Raw genomic sequence first — 12284 nt, 5'->3', positions numbered from 1 at the left:
TGCCACAGTGCTATAGTGATGCATGCCTTGTGTATGTCACACTCATGTGTTGGGCACACAGGTGCTGTTAGTTACATTGTATGTTCGAAGTCATAATAACTGTTGTGGGCATTTGTCACAGACTACACACTGTTGTCATGATGTCAGGGGGGATGTATTTTGCTGACATACCTGATGTTGGAGTATGCTGGATGTGTGGCGCATCACCCATCCTATGGCTGGGGGTGGCAGGGGTGATGGGCAACATGAGCCCTATGGGTGGGGGTGGCAGTAGTGATGGGCAACAGGTCCCCTATGGGTGTGGGTGGCAGTAGTGATGGGCAACAGGTCCCCTATGGGTGTGGGTGGCAGTAGTGATGGGCAACATAGTCCCTATGGGTGGGGGTGGCAATAGTGATGGGCAACAGGTCCCCTATGGGTGGGGGCGGCAGTAGTGATGGGCAACAGGTCCCCTATGGGTGTGGGTGGCAGTAGTGATGGGCAACATAAGCCCTATGGCTGGGGGTGGCAGTAGTGATGGGCAACATAGTCCCAATGAGTGGGGGTGGCAGGAGTGATGGGCAACAGGTCCCCTATGAGTGGGGGTGGCAGGAGTGCTGGGCAACATAGTCCCTATGGGTGGGGGTTGCAGTAGTGATGGGCTACAGGTCCCCTATGGGTGTGGGTGGCAGTAGTGATGGGCAACATAGTCCCTATGAGTGGGGTGGCAGGAGTGATGGGCAACAGGTCCCCTATGAGTGGGGGTGGCAGGAGTGCTGGGCAACATAGTCCCTATGGGTGGGGGTGGCAGTAGTGATGGGCAACAGGTTCCCTATGGCTGGGGGTGGCATTAGTGATGGGCAACATAAGCCCTATGGCTGGGGTGGCAGTAGTGAAGGGCAACATAGTCCCTTTGCGTGGGGGTGGCAGGAGTGATGGGCAACAGGTCCCCTAGGAGTGGGGGTGGCAGGAGTGCTGAGCAACATAGTCCCTATGGGTGGGGGTGGCAGTAGTGATGGGCAACAGGTCCCCTATGCCTGGGGGTGGCAGTAGTGATGAGCAACAGGTCCCCTATGTCTGGGGGTGGCAGTAGTGATGGGCAACATAAGCCTTATGGCTGGGGGTGGCAGTAGTGATGGGTAACATGTGCCCTATGGGTGTGGGTGGCAGGGGTGATGGGCAACATGAGCCCTATGACTGGGAGTGGCAGTAGTGATGGCCAACAGGTCCCCTATGGGTAGGGGTGTTAGTGGTGCTGGCCAGGCAACCCCTATGGTGGGCTGTTGTTAGTGGCCAGGATGTGGAACCCCTGTGTGTGTGTGCCATTTTGCGGGTACGTGTCGTTTGTTTATGTGGTAGATGTCTGACTTACCGCCTGCGCCGGCGGCATCAGTTCCTGATCCGGTCATAGATGTAGAGTACTGGTATGACCTGCGCGATGGGATTCATGATGTGTTCGTGTCGTACACACTGCTTGTTGCTCCGTACCCGCTGCAAGCTGGTCCGTCTAGTAGCCGTGGATTGAGTTGTGGCGCAAATCGTAGCTGATATGCTTGTTTTGCGGATGCTGTGACGTCCCGTACGTGGCTACGCGTCCGGCACGTAGGAAGTACGCATCATACTTGTCATGCCGGAAACTGCTATGGATACTGCTTCCGGGCGACTCGGGTCAGCGTTAGGAGTTACGGCTCGGACGGGCAATGGAGCTTGAATCACAGCCTACGTGTCGGTCGTGTTTTTGGCAGTTATGCGCATCATACTTACTCTACAGGACGGACCGGCTACGGGTACGTGTCGGTCGCACGGTAAGGCTACGGACAGCTGTCCGACCCGGTATAGGCCCCTAAATGGCAAGTGAAATAGGGTGAATATATGTTGTATCAAGTCTGTGGTTGTAACAAACAGCATACCACAAGCCTTGGAAAGACAGTTTAGGAAAATCCTTTCCGTTTTTGGTGAGTTGTTAAAATGCGACTGCTAATAGGAGGTTAATGATTTTTATATGTGATGATACATGTTCCCAATCGTTAGATCAACACCCTAGGAAACTGTTAGTAAATGCCCAGGGTACATAAGTGTCAAAAATGTGTTAATATGATTCCAAACTTGTGTTTAAAAAGGGTGAACAAATGTACAATTAAAAAGCATGTGTTTAATGGGGGCATGGCTTAGAGCCTGCGGAAGATGATGGCGCCCGAGTGACTCTCCTCGGGCGGTGTGGTACGGCTGCAGTTTGATGACGTTTCTTTCCATGGTTTGATGGTCAGACTTTGACGCAGGGATTTTGGAAGCCACAGAGGTGACTTTCTTGTATTTTGCAGCCGCGGGCTTGTGCTGCCGCCTCTTTTGTATCTGAGGCGCGATCTCTCTCACAGCAATGAGGGCTGCCTGTCAAGATCCACGTAGTCTCTTACCTGAATTACTTGAGACGACGTAGAAGTTTTCGCAGGGACGCAAGGGACCAACTTCCCAAATTCCTAACTTACAAAAAAAGATAATTTCTCACTTGAGGTACAATTTAGAAATTAGGGAGGAGCACCTGGTACTGGACGTTATGGGCGTTGGCTGTTGACCTGTGAAGTACAAATAAGGCCTTTTTTAGTTTTCAGTGTGGATTACTCTACTCCTTCCTAAAAAATCTTAAACTACCGTTAATTACAGAGAAAATTGTTAAACTGCTCAATCTATGGCATACCAGCAATCAGCGGTGATGAAAACTATCGTCCAGTATTTCTTTATCTTGTTTTTTTTTTTATGTGGAATTCTTCTTCAGGGTGGTGTATGATTCTTTTGGTTTAACACTTGTTTAATATTGTGGTCTAAAATGAAAGAGCAAAATTGTTATTTCCTGTTTCTTCTTTTATTAACCTTTTTTTGTTTTCTACAGACTTTTTTTGAAAATATTTTTATTTTCACTTACTTCTGTTTTAGCGGATGTTCTTTGAAAACTAAATCTGCTTCTGTATTAAAACAAAAAGGTAAACAAACATAGAAACACAAAGCATTCCTTTCAATGTTACTTATATGGAAACTGAGTCCATTATTCATAAGTTCTTTTAACTCTTTTCATGATTCTCAGTACCTTATTTTCTACATAACAGTAGGTTACAATTTTTCAGCTTACAAATATTCCTTCAATACTTCAGAACTAGTATCAAACGCAAATTTACGAAGTCTTTTCGTGTATTTAAAAGTTCCAAAAATTATCTTTCAATTTCTGACCTTTCTTGTGAAGGGCGCCAGAGAAAGAATTACTTATCTCCTTCTTTCTTCTTTTCCAGGTTGGATGCTGTCAGAAAGATGACGATTCCCAGGCTGAAAATCTGCTGATGCTGAGAAGACATTCTCGGTTCCAGGTAAGTATTCTCCGAGATCCTAAACCCCGAACATTTCCGGGGGAAGAGCGGAAGGCAAAGCGTCTTCCAGAACGTTGGGTGCGGCTTTTATACTCAGTCGCACCCGACGTTAAAGACGCACCACTACGTCCAGCGGCGGTGCGCTAAACAAAGAAACAAGTCTCAAATTCCAAAGAAGCACCGTCTCGTCCTGCGGGCGGTGCTTCTGCATATCTGTAGCGCTACCATGTCTCTACCTGTAAAATTGAATAAACTCAATATGCAAGAGCAACTTCAACTTACTAAATAAGTACAAACCCTAAGATCCACGGTGTTCTGTATTCCTTTACCAAAATGATAAAAATAAATTGTTAGAAATGGGAACCCCTGGTTGGCGTTGGTAAGTACCAGCAACAAGCAGAGACCCTTCACTTCTAGTCAGGGCGTAGGATTACCCCTAAGAATAACCCTTGCTCACCCTCAAGGTTGCGTGGCGCGAGCAGACAAGGCTAATCCCCAGGCGTTATACGGTTAAGCATTTGAGGGCATACACACAGTAAACACATTAGTTGCACCACCGAGGGACACCAGTCAGGTTTTTATAAAAATACGTAGGCTTTATGAAAATATAGATTCTTATGCAGGCTTAAGTACAAGACCATCAAATAACGTTTTAAAATGCACGCAATACTGTTTTGGATTCAAGAGTTCTCTTTATAAATGCTTAAAGTCAGGGTGGTGCAGAGCGTATTTCTTGGGGCGGTCCCCTGCGGTCGAGGTGAAATTACGGGTCTTTTCAAGGAGACGGACCCTTGGGTCCGCGGTGTGCACTCGTAGGTGCGATGCGCACAAAATACCTGACAGGCGGGTTGGGACGATGCGGGCCACAAGAAGACGGTCGTCGGCAGCTCCTGCAGGCAGGTCCGGCTCTCAGCAAGCGCCGCAATGCGGGGCATTGGGGCGGGACCTCCGGAGGTGCTGCGCAGGGGTCGGGCTGCGGCAAGATCTGGGACGGGAGATTCCTCCGTTAGCGAGGCTGCTTCCTCAGGGGCGGCAAGACGGCACTCAGCGGCCTGTACGCGACGTACAGGGCGGCTTCCCGGGTGCGGCGTGGCCTCGGGAGGTGAGACACAGTGCGAGGGTACGCTTGTAGTCTCTCTGAACTGCAATGCGAGGTCGTGGCGGCTGTCGGAAAGGGCAGTGCGGCTCAGTCGTGAAGGGGAGAGCGAGTCAGGTGCGGGGCGGCACCAGCGGGACACGGTGCGAGCTACGGCTTCACTTAGCGGAGGCCCGCAGTGTCGGGCGGCACCAGCACGGACTCGAGGCACTTCAGGGCAAATAAAGGTTGCGAGGCACACTCAGTGACGGCGTCAGCGGGGCACGAGCACAGGCAATCCAGCAGCTCGTTGTTGAAGGGGGAATTAGCCCAATGGTCCTGGGGCTCAGTTCAGGGGGCAAGCTCGGTTCCAAGCCCTTGGAGATTTGTTCACTAAAGCACAAGTTGAAAATAAAGTCTTTCTCAGTCTTTTCCTCTCCTTCTTGCAGCAAGGCACCCACCACAGGCCAGTCTCCCAGGTCAGAGACAGTAGTCCTCCATGCAGCTTTTCCAGGTCCTTCTCGTCGGGCAGAGGTTCTTCTTGGAGCAAACAGGATATTATTTCTTAGGAGCAGGGCTCCTACATTTATACTACATTTATTTTGTTCTCCCAGGCCAGGGGGGCCCTTGCCTAGTTCAGTCCGGTTTCTGAGCACTTTGTTTTTGCGATGCAGGCTGTTTCTTTCAGGGTGCAGGGCAGAGCCATCAGACGCTCCACAGGGGGTGGAGCCAGCATTGTGGTGGCAGAGCACACTCCTCTTCAGAGTCCAGGTGTACTCCTCCCACCCATCTATCTGCCAATCTTCCTATTCACCACCAAGCTACCTAGCCCTGCCCATCTGGGTTTCCCCAGCCCTGTCACTCACACAAGCCAGACAGCAGATACACATCACGCAGAGGCGGGCTGAAATGGTTAGGCAAGCAAAGGCCAACTTTCTAAAAGTGTCATTTGCAAACGCAGAATATTAAAATAAACCTTACTAAAAGATGTACCTTATTATTCTGAGTTCAGGCATACTAAATTCGATTTTCTACCATGTTCCCTGGGTCTGTTAGGATCATAGGATGTAACAATCTTAACAGCCCATTCTGGCCTATGAGAACAGGTAGCCTTACAACAGTGAAAAACGAAAATGGCTGTAATTCACTATTAGGACATGCCACACACATCAGGGCTTGTCCTACCTTATACTTACAATGCACCCTGCCCTTGGGCCTACCATAGGGGTGACTAATATGAAGTTAAGGGAAGGTTTAGGGACTGACAAGTGTGTGCACTTGTGCAGTCAGCATGACAGTACCAGACTGCACGGAGGTTCTGCAATGGCAGACCTTAGACATATTTTACCAGGCCGCTTCTGTGGGTGGCACAACCAGTGCTGCAAGCCCACCAGCGGCATTTGTATTTACACGCCCTGGCACTCCTGGTGCACTTTAATGGGGTCTGATAGTAAACCAAATAAGCCAATCATGGAATCCAACCAACATATACATTTTACATAGGGAGCACTTGCACCGTGGCACTGGTTGGCAGTGGCACAGTGCTCTGAGCGGCCAACAACATAAAAACACATGAGGCACAGCGACAAAAAGTGGAAGGGAGACTCACGCCAAGGTGCCACGTCTAACATACATTAGCAAGTGACTCAGCAATAACCACGTGCACATTCATGTCAATAATACACACATATTTCTCACGAGGTGCAGGAGCACGGGACAGGGGAGGGTTTTTGTGTACATAACATTATGCTTAGTTTTTTAGGATGCAAAGGGTATCATGACAGTACTCCCCTCTCAAAAGTCCCCCTAACACCGGTGGAATAGGTTTTGGTTTCATTGGGAATCTAGTATGGAAAGCTTTAACTATCTTTGGAGCATGAGTCAAATTAGTAATGGGTTCCGAAGACCGTTCCTCAGGACCATAATCCCTCCAATCTACTAAATAAAATAGCTTTCCTCTCATTCTCTTGGAATCCAGAATCGCTTTAACTTCATATTCTGAATATCCCTCGATTTCAATAGGAGGAGGAGGTTTTAGAATTCGAGTCTTGGGGTTGTATGGTTTCAGCAAAGAAACGTGAAAGACTGGGTGACACCGATAATTAAGAGGGAGGGTCAACTTTACACAAACTGGGTTAATTATCTTTTCAATTGGAAAGGGTCCAATGAACCGAGGGTTGAACTTCTTATATCCCTTGATTTTCAATTTTTTTGTACTTAACCATACTTTATCTCCAATTACATAGGTAGGTTGTACAGTCCGATGCTTGTCTGCATTTTCCTTTTGACTTTCTTTTGCTCTTGCAAGATTATACTGAGCTTCAGTTTGCAATGAAGTTATCTTAGAGATATAATCATGAATTGCTGGAACAGAAACTGGATAAGGGAAATGATCTGGAATATTTTTTGGATGTTATCCATAATTACAAAAAAAGGTGACATTTTAATAGAAGAATGCTCTACATTATTATATGCAAATTCCAAAGCACCTTAAATTTCTGACCATTCATAATCCACATGAGTTAACATACATCGTAAATATTGTTCAATTGTTTGATTTGTACGTTCTGTTAGACCATCCGTTTGTGGATGATAACTTGAGGATAAGCGCACCTCCATATTCAATAACGTACTGAAACTTTGCCACACACGAGAGATAAATTGAGAGCCCCTATCTGCAATTACAACTGATGGAAGTCCATGTAATCGTATTGCATTGTTCATTAACAAATGAGCTAATTCCATTGTTGTTGGAAGCTTTTTTCCGGGTACAAAATGTGCCATTCGAGAGAATTGGTCTACGACAGTCACAATAGTGTTAAACCCTTTCTTAGTAGGTGGAAGCTCAACTATGAAGTCCAATGAAATCGTATGCCACGGCTGAGGTGGAACAGGTAAGGGTTGCAATAATTCACTGGGAGCTTGATGAGACGACTTAATTTGAAGACATATGTTACATGTTTCTACAAACTCTTGTATGTCCTTAAACATGGAAGGCCACCAACATTTTCTCTTAATGACCTCATAAGTCTTTGTAATGCCTGGATGAGCTGATAAAAGGGTATCATGATGTAAGTGCATAATCGTCTTTTGCGTTTCTTTCCAAGGTACAAAGATTTGATCATTAAAAAACAAGAAACCTTCTCTCCCTTGTAAGAAGGGATACTCTTTTACCCATTCATCCTCATCTTTTGATTCAAGTTTTTTTTTATGTCAGCTATCACTTCACAAACAGTTAAACTAGCTTGAAAACATGTTGTGGGTAATACAGGGTTTACAATGACATCTTTTTCAATCTCACTTTCTCCAAGACGCGATAAAGCATCTGCCTTTAAGTTTTCTTTTCCTGGCCGAAAGGTGATAACAAATGAATAGTCATTAAAAAATAAAGACCATCGTAATTGTCTGGCAGTTAGAGCTTTTACAGATTTCAAAGCTTGCAAATTTCTGTGATCTGTATAAATAGTTATCGGATGGCGAGCTCCTAACAAGTAATGGCACCATTTTTCAAAAACTGCCTTAATAGCCAATAATTCTTTGTCCGCAATAGCATAATTAATTTCTGCTGGAGATAACTTTCTGGAATACTATGCTATTGGGTGCATTTGACTGGTATCTTCATCTCGCTGAGATAGAATTCCTCCCAACGCAAACCTAGAAGCATCTGCTTCTACAATGAACGGTTGAGTCGGATCAGGATGTGCCAAAATGGGTGCTGAGGTAAATTTATTCTTTAATTCCTGAAAAGCTTCTTCAGCTGTTTGGGACCAATCAAATATTACTCCTTTTCGAAGTAGTTGAGTAATAGGAGTAATAACCTTGGAAAAATTGTGGCTAAAGCGACGATAGAAGTTTGCAAAGCCCAAAAAACTTTGTACTTTTTTTTACTGAAGTAGGACTTGGCCATGCACTTACAGCTTCTATGTTTTTAGGATCCATTTCAATACCAGCAGGACTGATAACATATCCTAGAAAATCCACTTTCGAGACATGAAATAGACTCTTTTCTAATTTTACATAGAGGGAATTTAATAGCAGTTTTTGAAGGAAAGCACGGACTTGTTTTACATGTTCTTCTTTTGACTGAGAATAGATCAGGATGTCATCAATATAAACCACGCAGCAAACATCAATGAACTCGTGCAGCACTTCATTTATAAAAAATTGAAAAGCAGCTGGAGCATTGCAGAGTCCGAAGGGCATTACTTGATATTCGAAAAGGCCAAATGTTGTGCGAAACGCGGTTTTCCACTCATTGCCCTCTCGGACTCTGACTTAATGGTATGCTCCACGCAAATTCAATTTTGTATAGATGGTAGCCTGCTTTACCTGATCCAAAAGGGTTGGAATAAGAGGTAATGGATACCTATTTTTGATTGTTACATTGTTCAGAGCTCTATAATCGATGCACGTGCGTAACTCTCCACCCTTCTTAGGTATGAAAAAAAAGTGCAGAAGAGACGGGGGACTTTGAATGTTGAATAAAACCATTTGCTAGATACTTGTCCAAATACTCTCTTAAATGTTCATTTTCTTTTTCTGTCAGCGCGTAAATTCTGCTGCAAGGTAATGTCGCACCTGGAACTAAATCTATTCTACAATCAAAGTCCCCATGTGGAGGAAGGGTATTTGCTCTTTTTTGATCAAAAACATTGCTTAAATCAGGATATTCAACAGGGACCCCTTCCAACAATAAAATACTCTGCAAATCATTTGAGAAGTCAAAGCCTTGTACACATGTTCTAGAAAACAGGTCTCTAAACAATGAGAAGAGGAGAACGTGATTGTCTTTTTAATCCAATCAATTCTGGGATTGTGTTTGATTAACCATGGAATTCCAAGGATTAATCTGAACTGAGGCGCATCAATTACATCAAAAGATATTCTCTCTTTGTGTATTGAAGAACTATACATCTCTAATATTTCTGTTTGCAGTTGAATAGGCCCAGAAGTAAGCTCTTTACCATCCACTGCCCGAACTATTTCAGGATGGCTCTTGTTCACTGTTTTAAAACCTAATTTTTTCAAGAAATTAGTATCAATAAAATTTCCAGTAGTGCCAGAATCTATTAGCGCATCTATTTCCCAAAAAGGTGTAGATCCAGACTTAGTTTGTAATTTTACTTTTAGACATAAATGTCTACAACCTAAGGGAGTCTCAGAGGAGGCCAAACTAGAATATGCACTCGACAAGCACACCTCTTTGTTTGTCAAGTGGCCTAGTTTTCCGCTTCGGTTACAGCTATCTCAATGGATTTAGTTTTACTTTTGTTTGGGCGAGAAGGACACTCCTTAACAAAATGACCTGTCTTTCCACAATAAAGACACTGATTTAATTTTCTTCTCTTCTCTTTTTCTTCCTTAGATAATGGACCTCGTATAGTTCCTATCTGCATAGGTTTGACAGATTCTGATTTGGCCGTAATATCCTTTTGGATTATAGGTTTGTCCCTGAATAAAAGTGTTTTGTGATCTGTCTTTCCTCTTTCGCCTCGCCTTGCTGTGAATCTATGATTTAGTTTCACTACTAAATCTATAAATTCCGTTATGTCATCAGGTGGCTCCAAAATTTTTGTCACCATGTATTTTAATTCGTCTTTTAGCCCTCTGTAGAAAAGGGAAACCCTTTTATCATAAGGCCAATCTGCTTCTATCACTAATCTATTGAAAACAGAAATATAATGAAGCAAATCTGAGGTGCCTTGTTTTAGATTTTATAATTTGTTGTCAGCAGATTGGACAAAGACATGTTCAGCAAAAAGTTTTTTCATGGCACGTTCGAAATTTCTAAAATTGTACAAAATTGGGTCGTCTTTTTCGACAAGAGGAACTGACCAGAGAGCAGCGTCCCCACCTAAGTAGGATAAAATAAAGGCCACCTTGGAAGAATCGTCAGGAAATGCATTCGCCTTGGCCAAAAAATGTAAATGACACTGATTCATGAAAATAGTGAATTTATTGCAATCACTATAAAACCTTTCAGGTTGTGCTAAAGGAACCGGCACCGGGGTAACAACCTGAATTTGTGTTGGAGTTGCAGTAGATGAGGAGGCTGTGGAATTAAAAAAGGGGGGCTGAAAAGTTGCAGGTTTAAGAGCGGGTTTATGTATAGCATCTTGTAGCGTTGATATATCTCTACGTAAGGCAGCATTCTCTATCTTGATTTCATTTAACATCGCTGCGATGTCCTGTAACGAAATTTGTGAAGGTTGATCCATTGCGTCCGGGCGAAATTATTTTCTTGGGCTTTGCCTTCTGTCAAGATCCACGTAGTCTCTTACCTGAATTACTTGAGACGACGTAGAAGTTTTCGCAGGGACACAAGGGACCAACTTCCCAAATTCCTAACTTACAAAAAAAGATTATTTCTCACTTGAGGTATATTTTAGAAATTAGGGAGGAGGGCCTGGTACTGGACGTTATGGGCGTTGGCTGTTGACCTGTGAAGTACAAATAAGGCCTTTTTTAGTTTTCAATGTGGATTACTCTAGTTCTTCCTAAAAAATCTTAAACTACCGTTAATTACAGAAAAAATTGTTAAACTGCTCCATCTATGGCATACCTGCAATGAGCGGTGATGAAAACTATCGTCCAGTATTTCTTTATCTTGTTTATTTTTATGTGGAATTCTTCTTCAGGGTGGTGTATGATTCTTTTGGTTTAAAACTTGTTTAATATTGTGGTCTAAAATGAAAGAGCAAAATTGTTATTTCCTGTTTCTTCTTTTATTAACCTTTTTTCCTTTTCTACAGACTTTTTTTTAAAATACTTTTATTTTCACTTCTGTTTTAGCGGATGTTCTTTGAAAACTAAATCTGCTTCTGTATTAAAACAAAAAGGTAAACAAACATAGAAACACAAAGCATTCCTTTCAATGTTACTTATATGGAAACTGAGTCCATTATTCATAAGTTCTTTTAACTCTTTTCATGATTCTCAGTACCTTATTTTCTACATAACAGTAGGTTACAATGTTTCAGCGTACAAATATTCCTTCAATACTCCAGAACTAGTATCAAACGCAAATTTACGAAGTCTTTTCGTGTATTTAAAAGTTTCAAAAATTGTCTTTCAATTTCTGACCTTTCTTGTGAAGGGCGCAAGAGAAAGAATTACTTATCTCCTTCTTTCTTCTTTTCCAGGTTGGATGCTGTCAGAAAGATGAAGAATCCCAGGCTGAAAATCTGCTGATGCTGAGAAGACATCCGCATTCCAGGTAAGTATTCTCCAAGATCCTAAACCCCGAACCTTTCCGGGGGAAGAGCAGAAGGCAAAGCGCCTTACAGAACATTGGGTGCGGCTTTTATACTCAGCCGCACCCGACGTTAAAGACGCACCACTACGTCCAGCGGCGGTGCGCTAAACAAAGAAACGCGTCTCAAATTCCAAAGAAGCACCGTCTCGTCCTGCGGGCGGTGCTTTTGCATATCTGTAGCGCTACCATGTCTCTGCCTGTAAAATTGAACAAACTCAATATGCAAGAGCAACTTCAACTTACTAAATAAGTACAAACCCAAAGATCCACGGTGTTCTGTATTCCTTTACCAAAATGATAAAAATACATTGGCAAGTGACTCAGCAATAACAACGTGCACATTCATGTCAATAATACACACATATTTCTCACGAGGTGCAGGAGCACGGGACAGGGGAGGGTTTTTTGTACATAAAATTACGCTTAGTTTTTTAGGGTGCAAAGGGTATCATGACACTGCCATTTTGTGGAACAAGCGGTTCTCCACATCGGTACGATGCTGCTGAAGAAGCGTTTGTGACCGCTTTTGAAATCTACAGACATAGTGCTGCTTCTTTTTGCTTCATTGTTTAGAATAGCGTTTTTCCCTAACTTTGTTATTTATGATCCTGCTCCTCTG

Source organism: Triturus cristatus, chromosome 7 (genome assembly GCF_964204655.1).
Source record: "Triturus cristatus chromosome 7, aTriCri1.1, whole genome shotgun sequence".
NCBI classification, from domain to species: domain Eukaryota; kingdom Metazoa; phylum Chordata; class Amphibia; order Caudata; family Salamandridae; genus Triturus; species Triturus cristatus.
Note: the sequence above shows the minus strand (reverse complement) of the source record.